We start from the raw sequence: 19,302 nt of genomic DNA, 5'->3' as shown, positions 1-19,302 counted from the left end.
TTCTTTGTGCAGACCACAGTAGTAAGCACTTGGGAGAGCACAGTACAAAGTTGGTAGATACATTCCCAGCCTACAACAAGCCTACAGTCTAGAGGGAACTGTAAGATGACACCAATACTTCAGGTTAATGAAGTTCTCCTCTAGAGATCTGTGCGGTTACGTCTTCAATGGACTGATTTTCTCATATACCTCTTGGTACTTTAAGGGTTCTTGGTTTCACCCTAAACTTCATGCAAACACTCGGAAGAGGATGCTGTAGCAGATCAGAGGGGCAAAATGTTGATGTAATACATGCAGTGGGGATGGACAGAATGCTGGGATTCCTTCATTTCTTACAAAGCACACTAAGATATGTATACCATCATCTTGAGAAGAATACATGGTTTTCCATAGGATTTCTGTTCTGAAAACCCCCAGCGTCACTCTTATCTAGTAGGAAGCTGGTACTATTAGTTCTATCTCGCAAATGGGAACTAAAGGCTTGAAGTTCCAAGGCTAACCTAGGGAGGATCCAAAATGGGAATTCAGGCCTCCAATAATCAATTTATTGAGCACTTACTGCAGGCAGAGCACTGTACTGAGTGCTTGAGAGAGAGCAAAGAGTTGGCAGATGCGTTCTCTGCCCACAATGAGCTTAGAGAGGGAGGCAGATTCTAGTATAAATTAATTATAGATATGCACATAAGTGCTGTGGGGATGAGGGTGGAGTGATAACACAAGCCCAAAGAGTACAGCTCCAAGTGCAGACATGATGCAGAAGGGAGAGGGAGTTGGGGAAAAGAGGGCTTAACTGCAGAAGGCCTCCTGGAGGAGAAGCGACATTAATAAAGCTTTCAAGGTGGGCTGGCATGCATGGAGGGGGATGGAATTTGACACATGGAGGACTGGGAAAGGGGTTGGCAATAAGACAGGAGAGATCGAGGCACAATGGAGCAAGCTGGCGCTATAGGAGTGGGATGTGTGGGCTGGACTGTAGTAGGAGTTCAGTGAGTAAGGTAGGAAGGGCCGAGCTGATTGAGGGCTTTAGAGCCAATGGTAAGGAGCTCCCGAAACAGCTTTGCAGTGAGACGACCTTGCCCTATTTTCTTTTTGCACATATAAATATTAAAAGCGGCTATTATTTTTTCAGTAGATTGTCTTTTGCAAAAAAGTAAGGTCACCCTTTGTGATGCCTTGCTCTGGTTAATGAGAGATTGGATGTTTCACATAGTTTCTCACTCACATCACCCAAGTGGTGGGTTTGACTGATGGCTTTGGCACAGCAAACAATGGAAATCGACAGATTTTTGAACCAAGAGTGCTGCATTTCAGATCCTGAGTGGGTGTCAATGAGAGAAGCTGTACTTCACTTCGTGATCATTAGACCTCCTGCCTCGCTGTTCTTTACTATCAGCACGGAGCTAGGCACTCCAGGGCAGGTGGGTGAAAACAGTCTTGGAATTCATATTTTCCTAATTGCTGCATTTAAGAACTACCATTTACAAAATCAATGCTTAAACTGAATAGGGCAGAAGTAGTCTATCTCCATCTGCCTGGTTTGGATGACACTGGCAGACATTTCCTTATGAGGTTCTGGAAATCTCTTTCCCTGAAGATCTTAAAAAAAAAAAAAGAAAAAGAAAAAAGGTCAAGGTCACCCTTCTTAGAGAAGTAGCCTGGCCTAGTGGAAAGAGCACAGGACAGAGTCAGGAGACCTCTGTTCTAATCCCAGCTCTACCGCTTACCTGCTTTGTGACCTTCGCCAAGTCACTTACCTTCTTGGGGGCACCATTTCCCTATTTTTACAATGGAGATTACATATCTAGCCACTCTACTGTGCCATCTCAAGAGTTTAATACAGTGTTCTGCACAGGGTAAGTGCTCAAAAAATACCACTGATGGATTGCTATCTGTTCGCCCTTCCCCTGAGATTGAAAGCCATAAGAAGGAAAGGGACTGGGCCCAATCTGCTCCTATTTTACCTACCCCAGAGCTTAGTACAGTGCTTGGCACATAGGAAATGCTTTATAAATTCTGCAGTTATTATGATTCTATCTCTCCTAGATGAAGAAATCCACTTAATAGACCTCAGGAGGGCCCTTTCAGCTCTGGATCGCCTCATAGCAGCAACAACTGTGGATGAAGCTCCATCTGAGCTACTTGGGCAGTGCCATTTCCATGCTCTTGTCCTTGCCAGTCATGTTCCTACTAGGGCACAGAGTGCAATGAGCGAATAGGAGGGTAGGGGGCCACCAGTCAGCACCCCACTGACCTAAAAGAAAAGTGTGGCTAAAACTGGCATTTGGCTCTGTTTTCCCTGAAGTCCAAAGAGGTGTTCCCAGCCAATGCTAGAGGCTGCAACAGTAGTGAGACTGTCTACATGCACAGAGAAGTTTTTGTTTTCACCCCAAACTAGCTTTTAGAATTAAAGCGGGTTAAGTTTGCCCATGCTATTTTCTGAAATGCACCATGGGGCCATTTCTATGCAGGTCTGAAAAGGAACTTCCAACACCTCTGTCGGATGTGAATCTTGACACTGTGCGGAGCACTGTTATTAGGAAATTATGGTTAACAAATAGAAAAAAGGATAAGTGAAATTTGATTTTATATTGTTTACCTGATGTTTTAAACCTAATAAACACATCAAAAATAAAGCCCTAGAGGAAGTATTTATTTATATGTCTTAATCCACATAATTAATGTTAAATCACCGAGAAAACCTGGTAAAATGGGTGTTTGGTAGAAATTTCTATAAACTGTGAATGGGTAGGAACTTTTATATTAATCAAATATATATACACACACGAACACACACAAATATAGATATATCTATAAACATGTGTGCTTTTCAAACATATTTCAAATGGGATAGTGAATTACGATTGCACCATAAAATTAGTTTTGGTTTAAATGACTGGAGAACAGATACAGAATGTTATGAAGAAGGCTCCATTTCAGCAGTAGCATATTTTTTCAATTTAGCTTTACACTACTCTTCTGCCTTACCATAATAAAAGAAATGAAAAACAGAATTCCAATAGTTAACATTCATGGCAAACATATTTTTGTTAACGGGCACTGCAATCAAACATCTTGGAAGACTTCCTTCATCTTTTTCTTCTATCAAACTTTAGACGTGAATCAAAATAAACTCCTCTAAACTACTCGAAAAGCAAAATCTTATACTTTCACTATGGGCCAGTTGTTTGGTTAGACATCATGTCAACTTTACACTGAGGAAAAATTACAAGAAATAATATATAAAATGAAATGCTGAGCTTAATGCAGGCTGGAAAACAGGAATTTCCTTCTTCTCCGAAAAGACATTTAATATCATAGGATGACTGAATAAAGATGGATCGACCTAGTTGCACTCGGCTCACCCCTGTTCCACATGTACTGAGTTGAAGTTAGCCCACTGTACTAAGTGCTTGGGAGAGTTAACAGAGGGCTGGTAGACACGGTCCTTGCCCTCAAGGAGATTACCATTTAGTTCTCCTATCCTTCCTCTCTCTTATAAACTACTCCATTGCTTATAATTTACCCAGGCTGTGTTCACCAATCTAGTGCTTATCTTATATAGTATCTTACCTAGGGATTTATGATTCGCTGATGGGAACCCTAATGCTCACACTGGGAGAAATGTCTGCCAGCCAGACGCTCAGTGAGCGTATAGGATTCCTGAAAAATAGACCCCGGACCCTTCCTACTTGTCTCCCAGTAAAGAGGTTTCATAGGGCTGGATGGGAAGGAGAGACATAATAAAGCAAAGAGTCTCCAAACAATAATTATATGAACTCCACACAATAGAGATGAGCTTCGTGTTGTGTATTTCTAAAGTGTTTAACCTGACAGGCTTTTTTTCCTCTCATTCCTTTCTACCTTAAAACTAACGGACTTCTCAATCTGTACCTCTTTTTATAACTGTAAAACAGTCCTTTAACTGAAAGAGATCCTCACACTCTGGAATGGCTGCTACATTGCCCTAAAAGAAAACACCACCACTATTCCAGTAGCTCTTTTCTTTTTTACGTTCCTACTATCATTGAAGACATCTTTAAGCAGGAGTCAAATTAATCACAGGAAAAGCCTAACAATGATATATTTAAAGAACAAAAGGGATAAATGAAAATATGGGAAAGTTCAAAAATGGTACCAACTGAGTCAGATGTTAAAATTTCTAAATACTTTTAGATAACTAGACATAAAATACACTGTATATCCTAATGCTAAACATTCCTGGGAGTTTATAGTTAAACAAACGAGTTTTTCAGGTCTACAACTATACAGACATTCCTATGGCATATTTTCGCATCAATCTTAATTTTGGTTCACGAGTAGTAATATGATCTAGTAATATGAATAAATAGGTTTCTTTAATACTTCCTCCATCCTCTCTCTATAAAAATGCCTGCTTTCATTGTAAAAAGCACACTACATTTACTTCACTCACTCAGCTCGCCTCACACACTGAATTATGATGGCATAAGTAGAGTACAGCATGAAAGGTTTTTGTTGTTGTTTTTTATAACCATTAAAACCTTGAGTTCCATGTGGGTTAAACTGTAACGAAAATACAAACCACACAACTCGTGCAAAGATAAAATTTCAGAAGGGGGATTGAATGTGTATCATCTTTGGAAAAAGCATAATTTGCAAAACAGTACTCAGAAGTGATCCGAAAAACAGTATATAAAAAGGTACATCAATCCTCCTCTAAAGCAGCTACCTCAGGGGCAGCTCCTAAGAGCTGATCACATCTTTACCAAGATTGATCATTTCCAAAAACAACAGCCCCATAATCATCAAACTGCAACTTACCTTAAGGGCTCTACATTGTAAACCCTTTGAGGGCAAAGTTATGAATACCAAATCTATTGTATTTTACTCTCCCAAGTGGTGACTGTGGGCTGGGAAGGAAATTTGTCTACCAACTCTTTTACCAAATGCTTAGTACAGTGCTCTGCACAGAGTAAGCACTCAATATGACTGATCTGCAAAGTGCTCAATAAATTCCACTGATTAAATAAGGGCTCCCATTCCCACCCAGACCTGAAGATACACAAGTGCAATCAATAGCATTTACTTAGCACTTACTCTGTGCAAAGCACTCTAACTTCATCCACTACACTATGTGGAGGAATTGTCTCAAATCAATAGCATGTAAAGAAAAAAGCCTATCCTATACCAAGACATCGAGTGTCGCTGCATTAATTCTTATTAAAGTTAATCATTTTAAAACATTCCTCACGCTGAAGAGTGAGATGACCAAGACCTCCTTTCAGTACTTGAAGTTCTTTCCAGATTTAAGTCACCTGTCCAGAGCTTAAGGGGAAGCAAAGTTTGAGAGGTGCAGCAACAAACCTGATTTAGGGATTCTGATCCAAGAATCAAATTCTAATATAGAAAATGACAAGTCACGGCTACCTCAGCAAACACTTTCTAAATAGAATTTTGATTCTACTGATGACATTTGAGTACCTCCTTATTAACTAAACATGAATTTGGTCTCTCAATCGAAAGCATCTGCTCTCCCAATAAACATTTCCTAATGGGAACATTTTCTTCAATCATGAAAGCTGAAACAGGTAATTCCATCTTGTAAGATGTCTAAATGGTTTGCAGATCGTTCAAACCAGTTTTTTGGGAAAACTGCTATTTTTTTAATGGTCTCTGTTAGGCGCTTACTACGTGCTAAGCACTGTACTAAGCACCGGGATAGATACAAGCTAATCAGGGTGGACACAGTCCCTTTCCCACATGGGGCTTTCTGCCTTAATCCCCATTTTTTCAGAGGGAATTGAGGTACAGGGAAGTGAAGTGACTTGCCCAAAGCCACCCAGCAGACAAGTGGCAGAGCCGGCATTATTACCCAGGAACTTCTGACTCCTAGGTCCATACTCTATCCACTAGGCCACACTGCTTCTCTAACTGGAGGAAAACTTTAGTTTTTAAGGTAGGTCAGACATTTAAAAAATATTTTATTTGCAAAAGAACTCTTTCTTTATCCTTTAGACTGAAAGCTTCTTGAGGGCAGAAAGAATGTTACATTGTACACTTAGTACAATGCTTTGCACATAGTAAGCACTCAATAAATGTGATTGACTGATTTCAATTAAGATACTTCCTCAAATACCTCCTCCCCACAATTTTTTATCTGCTTGTTTGATTGCTGAGTTACTCTGATTAGTCATAAAACCTCTCTGGGTCCTAATAAACTCCTCTAAAATGAAAATAAAAAACCCAGGGAGCACTTGGGGCCTTTCAGAAGACTACAAAATGAACTTACAAAGGACTATGAAATCTTTCATATATAAATGTTTATGATATACTGTTAAAGTAAAGTTTTGGAGCTACTGAACTAAGCAGAAACTTTTATCAGGTATAAATAGTACTTGGATAACAATGCTTCAAATTATTACAGCCAAGAACCCAATCCCAATTACTGAAAATAATCTTTCAGAAATTAAAATGATTTGATTCTCAAGTGGAATCATTCTGAAATTTCAAAATAATGTGTACTACTGCTACTAATAATAATGGTGTTTTTTAAGCACTTATGTGCCAGGCACTGTACTAAGCGCTGAACAAAACTCTTGCACTAACATGCTTTGTGATTTTAAGACAGCAACACTAGATGGCATCATATTTTCTTCAGGCAATGCAGAAATTTAGAAAGGAATTGTGTTCTCCTGAGGCTGGAGATTCATTAACCTGAGGAAAATGGGGCTCCACCATCATGAATTTAGTCTAAACATCTTTTAACTAAAGCAAATGGAAGTAATCAAAATTAAATTATAAGCTGGGACAGCATGTATGAGTGTTCTCTTATAGCCAGATGAACTGGATGTACACTTGAAAACAGACAACTGACTCCAATGCTAGAGCCTCACGGAAGTACTGAAACATTCACCGGTTTGACACCTGGGGATCTCCAAGACTAAACTGGAAAAACAAGGTTCTTTTTTAGAACTGATAGCTAATGCTTGCACATCTGATGCTGTCCAAAACTATAGTACATCAAAGAAAGAAAATTAAGAATTAACAAATGATAAACATTCAGTTTGGACTGCTGTTTGAGGCAATGGCAGGGAAGGATCTAAATTGAATGGAGTGCCTTCAGAATGTACTGTTTTGGAATCGATTCTCTTTTTTCTCAAGCTCCAAAAGACCCAAAGCCTCGAGAGCATCGATTTATAATGGGACACTGGACTTTTTCATCATTTCCTTTAAATATTTTTAATCCCCCAGGAACATAAATAAAACAAATTTAGAACAATACAACCAATTACATCTTCAGCATGCCGCCCCGCCACCGCCCCCCCACACCCAGAGTGAGAACTTCAACATTTTATGAGGCAATGGTATCAAATTGTTGCCTAAATGGAACCTCTTCCTATGAAACAAAAGAGGGCGGGAAAGGAGAAAGAGAGAAGGGGATAATAGAGAAGGGGATAAAGAGAAAAAGAAATCTTGTGGCTGACATAAAACTTCAGACACAGGGAATGGGGTGAGACAAAGGTGCCAAAGTAGAATGCCAGGTTAATTTATATGTGCTCCAACACCTTTGTCCTACACAATTCCCAGATCTCAATTTACAAGCCCTTCAAGATAGGGGAGAATTGAACTCACAAAGTTTTTCCCTCCAACAAAAAGTCCAAAAAGCTTTTCCATCCATACCTTTTTACCATTTGAGGATGGCACTTTTATGAAGGGAAAATTATCCTCCAAATGTTTATGAAATTTTATCATCCAAATACCTATCCACAAACTTCAGGAATGCTCATTATCAAACAAAAAACTACTTTGAGGTAGAGACTGAATGTAATGAGTCAGGAGAGAGCCAAAAATGGAACTCAAGGCTACTATCTCCCAGGCTATTGTTCTAAATGGTGTATATACTCTGCCCCATTAAAAACAGTAGTATTTGAGCTTACTACAGAAAACAAACCCACCGGTGTTATTTTGTCAGTTTGCAGCCAGCCCATTTATGTTTCATGCGAATCATATACACACACACAAACAACCCTTCCACATTGTCAGTTTGCATATATATCATCATCAAGCGTTTTTATGAATCAGTTGATCTTCTCTTCCTCTGTCCTCCCAACCCTATTCCTCTAACACACAAAGTCCATTTTGAAAAAAAAAAAATCCCCTGAAGTTGTGAGTAGAAAAGGGAACCAAGCATAAAAGCCCCTGCATAATTTCACCAAGAGGATGCTCTTTCAGATTAGTGAGAGAAACAACTGGACTCATTTTTTTGAATTACTTCCAAACCTCCCAGAAGGGACCCTAACTGTACTCAAGGAGCTGAGCAAGGAAGTGAACTAACCTTTAAATAGCTCTCAATGCACTTATATTCCTTCTAAATTCACCATTGTTACTCATCATGAGTTCATTGATATTAGTCAGCACCTTGCTGTTAGTCAGAATCATTACCATGCTACCCCTTGCCCTTGTTCTCTATTTTTCCCCCTTCGAGGGTATTTTGCAATAGTTAAACTAAATGAGTAACGGTACCCAAAAACTGCGGTTTTTCTTTAAAAAAAGCATCTGTACAATTAATAATACTGTGAGTCAAATGTTCAAATGCCCTGCTTATACGTAGGTAAAACCTACAGGCCCGTTGCTGGATCTTCAGGGCCAAAGTAAATACAGGCATACACCCATTCCAAATGGCCCCAATATGTAAAATGTGGAGATGAATCAAGCACTAAGCCTAGGACCTGTATGCCCCAACGGACGTTATGTCCAATTGTTGCAGGGAATCTGATTCTCCCCCCACTTCTCCTGACCCTCCTAGAACACAAAAAGAAAGCCGGCTTTCCTGCTCTTTTCAAAAGCAGCAGAGAACCATGGCAGGGTAAAAAGGACTGCTAAATCTGGCCAAAGTGTCTGCTCTTCTACCTCACCCTGATACCGTGCTGCTTTCGGGAGAAGCGGGGAAACCCTGCTCTCTGGTGGTGAAGGGGGAGGCTGCCTGGCTGCTACTGAGGAGAGAATCTCAACTCCTCCATCAGCAAAGATTTTTGGACTAAAAATTCTCGCATCAATTTTTAAAACCTAGATTCACTTTTCAAAACGACTGACGAAGGCCCTGATAGATGAGTGCAGAGGTGTCAAGGAGGACAACTTCCGCAGCTTTCTGCAAAAACCAAGTCATACTGCAACTCCTTATTCAGTTAATGTGGTTATGCTTTGAATTATTTTAATACAGAAAAAATAATGCTTTATGATGTTTAATGTTATATAGTTTTGCACATAAAGGACTTTTACATTCTTTTTCAGAGGTTCTGGAATGGATTCCAATTTATAACATACACATACATGGGGAAATATACCCAGTGATTCAGCCTTTCACGATATAGCAAAACTTTTTACGGCTGAATTGCAGGTATGCTTGTATTATACATTCTATTTTGTCACTAGGTTTCAAATGGATTTAGAATAATTTTGTATAAATGCTTGTATCTTCAAAACCATGCTTTTCCCTTAATCAAAATAACTGCATGGAAGGCTAGCTATACAAATGGTAATCATGCCTTTTAGCAACATTCTTTGGAAACATGTCTGGACAATCATAACATTTTTCGCCACGCAATGTGAATAAGCAACAGGAAGGATCAAAGAACCGTGGGGCTGAGAGGGACCTCAATGAGTGAAATAGTGCCTTTCCCACCGCAGCTCTCGGTTTTAGGAGACAATTGCACATATTCCTGAGACTAATTGCACAGATTGAAGTGTTTCTTTTTATTTAGGCACTGTAACAGCATTAGAATCTTTTATGGAAAAGAATCGTTTTTAAGGGTCATGGTTCCTCACGATCCCTGCATAACCACATGCTGGAGAGAAAAAACAAACTCCTTTATCTTTCTGCTTTTCTATTTTTTAAAAAAGTTACAATCTGCCTGTCAAAATACGAAGCAGAGTACTAGCTTCTTCACCGGTGACCAGGGATACAATTCAATCGGGGGGGGGGGGGGGGGGGGGGGGAACGACACCATCCTGGCTCTCAAATGGTGTGCCTATCAATCAACATTTCCCAAATATATAAATCAAAGAGATTTTGCTTTCAGCTGTCAAGAATGTCAATCAGAGTGGCCTGAAGACACCAAGCATGAGTTAATAGCCTCGCTCAAAAGGACACAACAATAGTTAAGCATGAATATCAACTCAGGCATTGTTTCAAAGAAGGATTACCCATCCTGTATTGGAGACTTTCCAATGAATTACCAATGGTGGCTCATTAAAAGATCTCTCTCTCTCTGCCTGCCCCCCTTCCCCCGCCCCGAACTCATTTGGATAACTCAGCCACTTCTTTCTCCCTCCCTCCCCCATATTTGGGTAATTAAGCCATCAAATTCCTGAGAAATTCCCCTTCAGACAGATCTTTCCAAAAAACTTAAATTCTGGATTTGAAAATAGCTTGAAAGTCTCATGTAAGAGCCAAAAAGTCACATTTAATAATGGACAGTAGATGTTTGGTAGAGACCAAAAGGTCTGCTTCTGATTTGTTTGTCTTCTTTCAGTGGCTAACCTATTTGGAGAAAAATTAACACTCAAAGAACAATGTATAAATGTTTTCAAAGTCAATGAGGACAACAGACCCAGCAGGGTGGATTAAATGCACAACTCAGAATACATTTCTTCTTGCGGCACGACCGCCTTCCAAGCAGACAACTTTGCTCCTACCTGGGTTCTGAAGTTATCTTCGTAGTGGGCTGGAAATTTAGTCATCAGCTGATCACCTGATTGGAGCCTGGAAAAGGAAAAAAGGATAATCAGCTGACCACCCTTGCTAGTTGGCTTCGGTCTAACTGCTCGTCTCCATAGCATTTTGTCATGTGAGCCAGGACAGAACCAGCTGTCATTGCTTCAGAAAAAGGGAAATGGGCCCCCTGTTCCCACCCCCTTCCTTCTTCCTCCTCCCTCCTTCTCCCTATCCCCCCCCTCCCCTTTTCCATTCTTTGACTCGTTCACTCAACTACTTGTCTGGTCGGGGTCTCCCAACGGGAGACCCATTCCACAACATACAAGCATTTCCCCTTGTATCTTCAGGTTTCTCAACCAACTGCATATATACTGTTCCTTGAGGTTCTCTCCCCTCTAAAGTTTCCACCCTCCCTGACTCCCCCAGCCTCCCCCCTTCCCCTCCAACACCCTCCCTTTCTTAAAGGAATCAAAGGAGAAACAGAGAAAAGGCACTACATTCCACAACTCTCAGTCAGCACTGGCAGCCTAGAAGGCATTTTCAGTCACAGAGCACAAAATGCATTAGTCAGAGTCGAAAGACCACACACTTGGTGACCACTACCATGCTCACAGAGAATGGTCTGAGCTGTGTGTTGTATGTGTGTGCGCGCGTGCGTGGTCCCAGTGCTGGTTTCGTTTTTAAAAAAACACATTTCCCCTAGAAAATGAAGGCGAGAATAGTTCAGAGAAAAAGGGGGGTGGCGGGGAATGGAGGAAAAGCAACAGCAAAGAAGCAGCTGGGTGATATGTTCAAAGCAGAGCTTCCCGGGCCCCAGACTGTTTTAGTCCCAAGGCTGAAAGGCATTATCTAAATCAGACCTTTTATCTCCTTCGTGCTCTGCTCCCTGGAAGGAGACCCTCAGAAAAAGTGAAAGCAATACTGCATGATTCAGATTCTCCCAAACCACATAGTTTTTCAGTTCTAACCTTTGTCTTCTTGCTCTTCTCTGGCAACACTTCCACGGTCCCGCAAGTAAATCCAGATCGTGGAACTTCTCCTCCCTCTGTTGTTTTCTTTCTGCTTCAAGCCGCTTCGGCTCTGCGCTGGAATGGAAACCCCATGAAGAAGCTGATCAGCAAAGAAGGAGAAAACCCCCAAGATTTCAATGTGAAAATTCATCCCTAATCCAAATGATCTAATCGTTCATCCATCTGTTCGAGTTCCAACTCCCTCTCCCCCACCCCCTGCCTCTTATCTTTCGCCTCAAGGCATTTTAGCTGCGCACATACCAGTTTCAGAGGAAATGCCACTTTTTATCATGCTCTTCGGAGAGTGCCTTAACACATGCTGTTGTCCATTCACAACAGTACCACATAGCTCCCACCAACCCCCGCCCTGAATTCCCTGCTTTGCACAGACACTGTCCCTAATGCACCCTGCTCCTCTTACTGACTGCATTCACCAAGCAAAAGGGTGGGGTGTTGGGGTGGTGTGGGGAAAGGGGTGGGTGAGGGAGCAAAAAACCTACAACATTTGCACTGGAACTTCAGTTTAGAAAAGTCCATGCTTTAGAAGTGTGAAAGTCTGGTATTAGATACCACAAAGGAACTTTGACTCTTTTTTAAAAAAAATTTTGCAGGCTTCCGACAATTTCCTCTATAGCTTTGCTGTGTCTTCCTGCACAACAAAATTGTGCAAGCTTCTTTTGAATATTTTGCTCCACAGAATGTCTTCCTCCCACAGTTGGAGGTTGTCATCCACCTTTTAACATTTTCTATTGCATGGGATTTCAGAAACTGAAATATTTAACTTGGAATTATTAGCTATAATTAAAGCCAGTTTGGAATATTTCAAAATATCCATCTTTAAACGTTACCAAGGACCAAAATGAATCCAAGAGGAATGGGAAATTCAATAGAAGGATTTTGAAATGCTGCTCGAGCACACATCTTTAGCTTGAAGCACTGCTTTATTTCATACAGTAAAGAATCTGAACCTTCGTAAATGCTAACAAGTCTTTTGCCAAATGCATTCCCCAAACAAATGATGGCTGCTGATATGTAGCCATTTAGCAAAAGTAGGCTATACCACAAGACAGCCTTAGAGACTTGAACACTGTCGCCATTATAACAAAAGCAGCAAAATGAATAATTCATGTGTTGGAGGGAGGTGCCCTCCCCATTACAAGGCAGCCGCTATTTCATGAATGGCGCTGCTAGTAGCACCCCCTTTCACTCTTCGGTCCCTCAACATACTGAACTATTCTCCGTTTCTCTGAACCAGTATAGGGAAACTGGTAAAAGTGAACCACGACATTCACAACAAAGATAATTACGCTCAAGCCGGAAGGAATAATGCAGAGAAATGGAGCACTCTTTTCTTTTAATTTACTCATTTTTACCTCTGGAGAAATACACTGGAAACTTAAAAGGAAAAATAACTTGGGGGTTGGGGGGAAATTCACCACTCTTTTCAATGTTCTACTCTAAAAAGTATTATCAATGGGGAGGCTTGAATGCCCAGTCTATTTCCTCTATAAAACTCACAATTATATGCCTTTTGGTCTGAAAGGTCTAACTTACATTTGATTTCTGAATTGTGGTTTGGAAAGGGAATTTTGCTTACTGTAATTCAGAAGATACAGGAGAACAGCGAGTTGTACTAGGAATTTCCCTAGCTCAAACAGAAGGTCCACAAGAGTATTTGCATAAAATTTGCATAATCTTAAATTCACTGTGCAGCCTGTTCATGGGCAACTTTAAGTTTATATATTCTACTACTACCCTGAAGTTCATCTTTTCTTGATTTCCCTTTTTCCTGTTTATTTTCACCCTCCCAACTATCACTGGCCAAGAACTCCTGCCCCAGAAAGGAAGGAGACCTCTGCTTAGCCTATCCCTCTCCTCGAACATCTCCCTCCCACAACCCTCTTGATAAAGAATCAGGAGCTAAATTTCCAGCACTAAAAAACTTCTTGACCTAAATGTGGATCTCTCTCAAATGTCTAGTGCCCAAGGCTCTTGGTCATTATAAACTCAAGAACTAAAATTAACACTTCTAGCCACTTTAGCACCCAAAATGTCAGGATAAAAAAGCATGAAAAGGTCCTTTTTGGCTATCTTCTTGAGCTGCAGTAAAGGTGGAAGCACACTGCTTGAGGAGACAGGGCGTAAAAGAATCATAAGTACCGCAGTACTATTACAAAAAGACTGAACAACTGACTTGAAAATTATCAGTGCCAATTTGTTCTTGGTTTAGAAAAACCACTCTACCCTTTATCTTCCAATATGCACTGAAATTCTCCAAGAACCCGACTCTTTACCCAGCATGCCACCCAGCTCTGATATCTGAATGATATTGAGTAGCAGACCCAATCTGCTACCCTATTTTGATGTATCCCTCATCTGTCTAGGTGCAACTACAGAATCTATATTGATTACTCTGACCCATACTCAGTCCACTCCCTGTACATTAAAATTCCTAGGGAGGCAAAAAAAATCACCTCTAGAGCTCGGAGGTTATGGGGACAAGACTATAATTTCTCTTTTATTGGGGCAACCTCTGAGTTGCCCTGCCACCCACCAACTCCCAGATTTATTAATATCTGCTCACTTCCCAACTTGAGCTCTCATTCAAGAATGCTAGGTGGCCACCCAGCTGATCCTTGGGTGTACAATAGGAGTGAGGAATAAGCATGACAGCAGGGATGAAATGGGACTTTCACCCTCAACCATGAGCTGAGCAGGATTTGGGTTCAGGTAAGGGGTCCAGTCTCACACTGAGCTCATCCTACAGTTCAAAGCATGAGCAATTAGGCTCTAGACAATGCAAATATCTCTGGTTTTGACTGCAGGTTCAGGATTTTTTTTTTTGATGATTATCAATGCTTGAAAAAAGCAAATATACTGACACTTCCCCACCCCGAGAAGCCCGCAATATCCATTGCTTTGTGAATTTCCCTGCTCTGAGGAGCCCCATACTCAGCACCGTTATTTTCAAAGCAGGAAAGAAGAGTCACCTTCTCAGACCTCGACCATAAATTCTCTCCAACCAGCCAGGGGCTACTGAGGTTTGGGCAGGACTGGGCCACTTCAATTATAGTTCATTACTCATCTTCATGGCGGATTCCTCCCGAACAAAAGTGTGTTTTACAGATAATGAACTGGGCATCCCCTATGACTTCATGCTTTTGAAACGTTTATTCAAACCTAAATTTCCTAATTCTCCATTTTTAGGTCAAATCATCTAATGATACTGAAACTGCACAAACAAGAGTTTTCTTGCTTAGTAAGATCCCTTTTGTGGGCAGGGATTGTGTCGCCCAAGTCTACTGCACTGTACTCTCCCAAGCACTTAGTTGACTGATAGTACCATCGATTGATACCACCACTGATTGATAGTAACTCTGTTCAACGATATGGCTGGTGAAAGCCATATCACGTTTAGTGGTCTTAATAAATCCCATGAAAAACAGTGCTAACAAAATGATGCTGACTTGTCTGCCTTCCAAGTACCACTCTGCCACATCATATGTGGTTTTGCTGTTACTGGATTTTTTCAGTGTTTCTTCCATTTTACCCTCTTTAGTCATCCCACCTGGGCTCATCAAAGCATGGTTGTTGGGTATCCTGTCGATGTCCATTCTCCTCACCTGTGTCTAGTAAAGGCACGATGCAGTCAGCACCGCCATACCACCACCATGTATGCCCAGGTCCTCACTGTTTGTGTTCCTATCTGGCCATTCATTCAGTCATGTTTACTGAGTGCTTACTGTGCACAGAGAACAGTACTAAGTGCTTGGGAGAGCACAACAATAAGTAGACACATTCCCTGCCCTCAATGAGCTTCTAGTTGATTGGTGGGGGGCCAGGGGCGCTGGTGGAGGAAACACATAAAGTTAAGTAACACATGCACCTAGTGGAACTACTCATCAAGTCCAATGCAGAGTCTTTGGCAGGTCTAGACTCATAACCATAAAAAAGGTCAGATTGTATAGTTGCCCTACACTTTCAGATTGATCTGAAAGTCGTTAAGTTTTCCAAAGGGCCCTACAGCCTTGATTCGCTTTTCCACTTCCTTGTTCATCCTGTGCCCTTCCAGGGTGAACCAAATTCAACTCGGGATCAGTGGTACAGACCCTTTAACTGGGGTACAGTGAGGGCTGGCACGTGACACCGATCTGCTTCAGGCAATCTAAAGCACTTCCCTGGTACGGATGTCTTAAATAGAGTCTATCAGCCCTCGCTGGAAGTGCAGAAATAAATATCTATGCCGGCATCAGACAGACAGGTTTTGAGGAGGGCCACAATAAGGACGTTTCTCCCGGTGGCAAACAGCTGTTCCTAATTCACCAATATTCCCGAGCCCAACTTTAAAGCAGCTCCCTTGGGTTGCTCTGTGTGTCTGATCATTGAGGAGTAGGGAGGAAGGAACCAGAATAGAGATTAAGGAGATGATCTTGCAGCCCTGGAGGCTAGGGCAAGTTGGGACTCTGAAACGGTGAAAGAACACTGGTGGTTTTTAAAGCTTTTTATGCACAAGTTAGAGTTTCCAAAAGGAGAGCAGAGAGAAAGAGAGAGAGAGAGAGAGTGAGAGAAGTGTGCAACTCCGGTATAGATTAGATAATTCATTTTTATTATTGCTTTAACTCACTCTCAACTCCTAATCATTTCTTCTTTAGATTACATATTGTTTATTAATTTCCACCATCAGCAATGAATCTCATTTGCGTTTTTTCAGGAAACCACAAGAAATAATGATTCCACTCCACAGATTGACTCTGATATTCTTCTCAGAAACAACTATTCTTAGTAAGAGTTACTTATTCATAGGAAGCTAAAAAGGACATTTCCTTCCTATGGCAACAACTCTCTACCAAACTATGTCTCCTCTACAAGATGCATGAATTAACGTGGCAGAAACCTCTCTTACCACTGTTATTTTTCCACAATAGGTACGTTGTGGGATTACCAAGTAAAAGGTGATTTTTAAAGTTTCATTATCCTTCACCATCCACATCCAGTCTATTACCAGATGTTTTAATTTATTCTTGTGAGAGGTCTCTTAGTTGTGCCCCTTTTGGCTTCTATAAGGCCCCCCCCTTAGGTCAACTAATAATTATAATTATAAAAAACAACTGTGGTACTTGTTAATCGTTCTCTCTGTGCCAAACTCTGTACTAAACTGTAGGGTAAATATAAGATAACCAGGTCAGACACAGCCCACCTTACATGGGGCTCGGAGTCTAAGTAACAAGCACAAGAGTACTTTAATCTCCTCCAAGAGGGGTCTGCTACCTCCAATCCCAACTGCCCCTTGCTGTTACTGGAAATAACCTTCCTCAAAAACTACCAGACATTTTCCAGGGGTTTTCTGGAGCAAGAACAAATTCTTTGTCTGTGGATTTCAAGATTTGACACCCTACTGAAGTCTCAGAGCCTCTCATTTCACTATCCATTTCAGCCAGCTAAACCTATACACCATCTCTCACTTTTGTTCCTCATTCCCCTGACTCCATTTAGTCAGCTTGCCTTAATAGCCAAAACAAGCAGCCTCAGCATGAAGACATGCCCCACTTCCCCCCAAATCAATGGATGATGAGCCCCAGGAACTTTATGTCAAAGAATGCTGAGCAGCAGAAAATGTGAAGTATGGCTGTACCTGGAATACTGTGGCAGTTTTGGTGGTCACGTTTTAGGAAAAAGATTAAAAAAAAAAAGAGCAGGAGAAGGTTCTGAGGAGACATCCAATTAATCAAGAGAATGAAGGACAGATAGAAAGAGTTTTTGGTCCAGTAAGATGCATTCTGAGAGGGAACATGATAGAAATCCATAAAAATCAAGAGAATAATCTACAACACAATTGTCTTTCACCAAATCCCACAGTACCAGGAAGTGGAGACATCTTATCAGAGCTTGACGGCAGTAGACTCAAAACAAAGAGAAGTATTTCTTCACAAGGGGGAGGTAAATCAATCACTGGTATTTACTGAGCGTTTACTCCGTGCAAAGCACTGAACTAAGTGCTTGAGAGAGTACAATACAATGGAGTTGGTAGGTACAATCTCTGCCCACAAGGATTTTAGAGTCTAAAGTGGGTTTATATCCATTATTATAAAAGATTGAATGGGCAGAAAATATCAGGAAGTTCAAGAGGGGTTAGGATAAATGGATAGGTGAGTGATCACAAATATGTTCCTACGGGGAAAATTAGGGATGAAAAGAATTGTCAGGTGAGTTAGGTGGTCCATTCCTACACATTAAGGTGCATGTCCAGGAGGGCAGCCACCACATGGTTCTTGATAGTAACCCACTGTCACTGATAGAGAACATACAGTCTATCGACAGTAAGCTCTTTGTGGGCAGGGAATGCATCTGTTTATTGTTATATTGTACTCTTCCAAGTGCTCAGTACAGTGCTTTGCACATAGTAAGTGCTCAATAAATATGACTAAATGAATGGATGAATGAATACAATACTGGGCTGGAAGGACCAATGACCTGACTCAGTAGTGACATTTCTTGTGTCCTTTCCTTGTCCCTCATTAGACTGCAAGTTCTTTGAAGGCAATGTTCTCATCTGAGAATCAGATCATCTAATCCTGGTAAGCCTGGCTAACTGCTATAAGGTCATGCCAGGGGGCAGAGTTTCTGGGGTGAGGATTTCAGGTCCTGTTCTTTGATGTCAGATATTTTAGGAAATAGTGACCACTGGAGTCCGACTGTGACCATAACATACCTATCCTAAACTTTGAAACCCTCAAACTCCAGAGTGCCATGCAGTCATGAAACCTGCACTGATAATGATTAAGCAAAGCAATAAATAAAACTCCAGTACACAAGACATCAATTGTTCCTCAATCGGTCACCTTCAACTTTGAACTCGTAAATGCTATTTTCTATAATCACCAAATAACGATTCTGTATGCAGCTAGCTTTATTATTTTAATATTCTGGATAAGACTAAAATTAGTGCATAAGACTATTCTGCAATTTAAAAATTTTTATTCCTTTTTTATTTGGTGTGTGTTTGGGGGGTGTTCTTACAGGGTAAGTGAAGGGTAACTTAAGTTTTCCCTTTTATTATCCTTCCATTAACTCTTCCTTCATGAAGAATTTATATGTTGTCACATATTGTTAAGGGTGAGGACTGGGCTGAACACAAAGAAAGGAAGGCCACTGAAGGAGCAGAGGGGAGAAGGAGATTAGGGGAAGAAGGGAATGGGAGGTGAGAGCCAGAGCCTGTTAGCTGGACAGAAGGAGAGTTGGAGCTGGGATGGGGACAGGATGGAGGGTATGAAGAGTCCTGGGAGAAGATATATATCCCTTAAGTAGCTATATGGCTCCATGTAGGCTACCACAGCATTGTTAAAGAGTGAGGGTGGCTCTATCCTCATCACAAAGTAGCCCGGAGAGCTGCACATACATGAAAATTGCCAACTACCCTTTCCCACTGAATATAGGAGTCATTTAGATTGTCAACTCCTTGTGAACAGAGGACGTGACCACCAACTCTGATGCACTGTATTCTCCCAGGTGCTTACTACAATGCTCTGCACCCAGCTCAATAAATACCACTGACTGGAGGATGAAACCCTTCAAGGCATAGAGAACTGACTAATGTGAAAA

At 41.1% G+C, this 19,302-nt stretch overlaps 1 long non-coding RNA gene across 4 annotated transcripts in view; it reads right to left on the bottom strand.

The window, feature by feature from the left end:
- LOC103170215 overlaps positions 1 to 19,302 on the bottom strand; it is a 180,155-nt gene that overhangs the window by 140,629 nt on the left and 20,224 nt on the right. For all 4 annotated transcript variants that reach the window (XR_003766095.2, XR_003766096.2, XR_003766097.2 and 1 more), the window contains exons 3-4: positions 11,662 to 11,778; positions 10,675 to 10,741 (exon numbers count right to left, since the gene is read on the bottom strand). This is a non-coding gene — a long non-coding RNA (uncharacterized LOC103170215). The remainder of the gene's footprint in view (positions 1 to 10,674; positions 10,742 to 11,661; positions 11,779 to 19,302) is intronic.

This window comes from Ornithorhynchus anatinus, chromosome 18, assembly GCF_004115215.2.
Source record: "Ornithorhynchus anatinus isolate Pmale09 chromosome 18, mOrnAna1.pri.v4, whole genome shotgun sequence".
NCBI classification, from domain to species: Eukaryota; Metazoa; Chordata; class Mammalia; order Monotremata; family Ornithorhynchidae; genus Ornithorhynchus; species Ornithorhynchus anatinus.
This window is presented reverse-complemented; position numbering and strand designations above follow the sequence as displayed.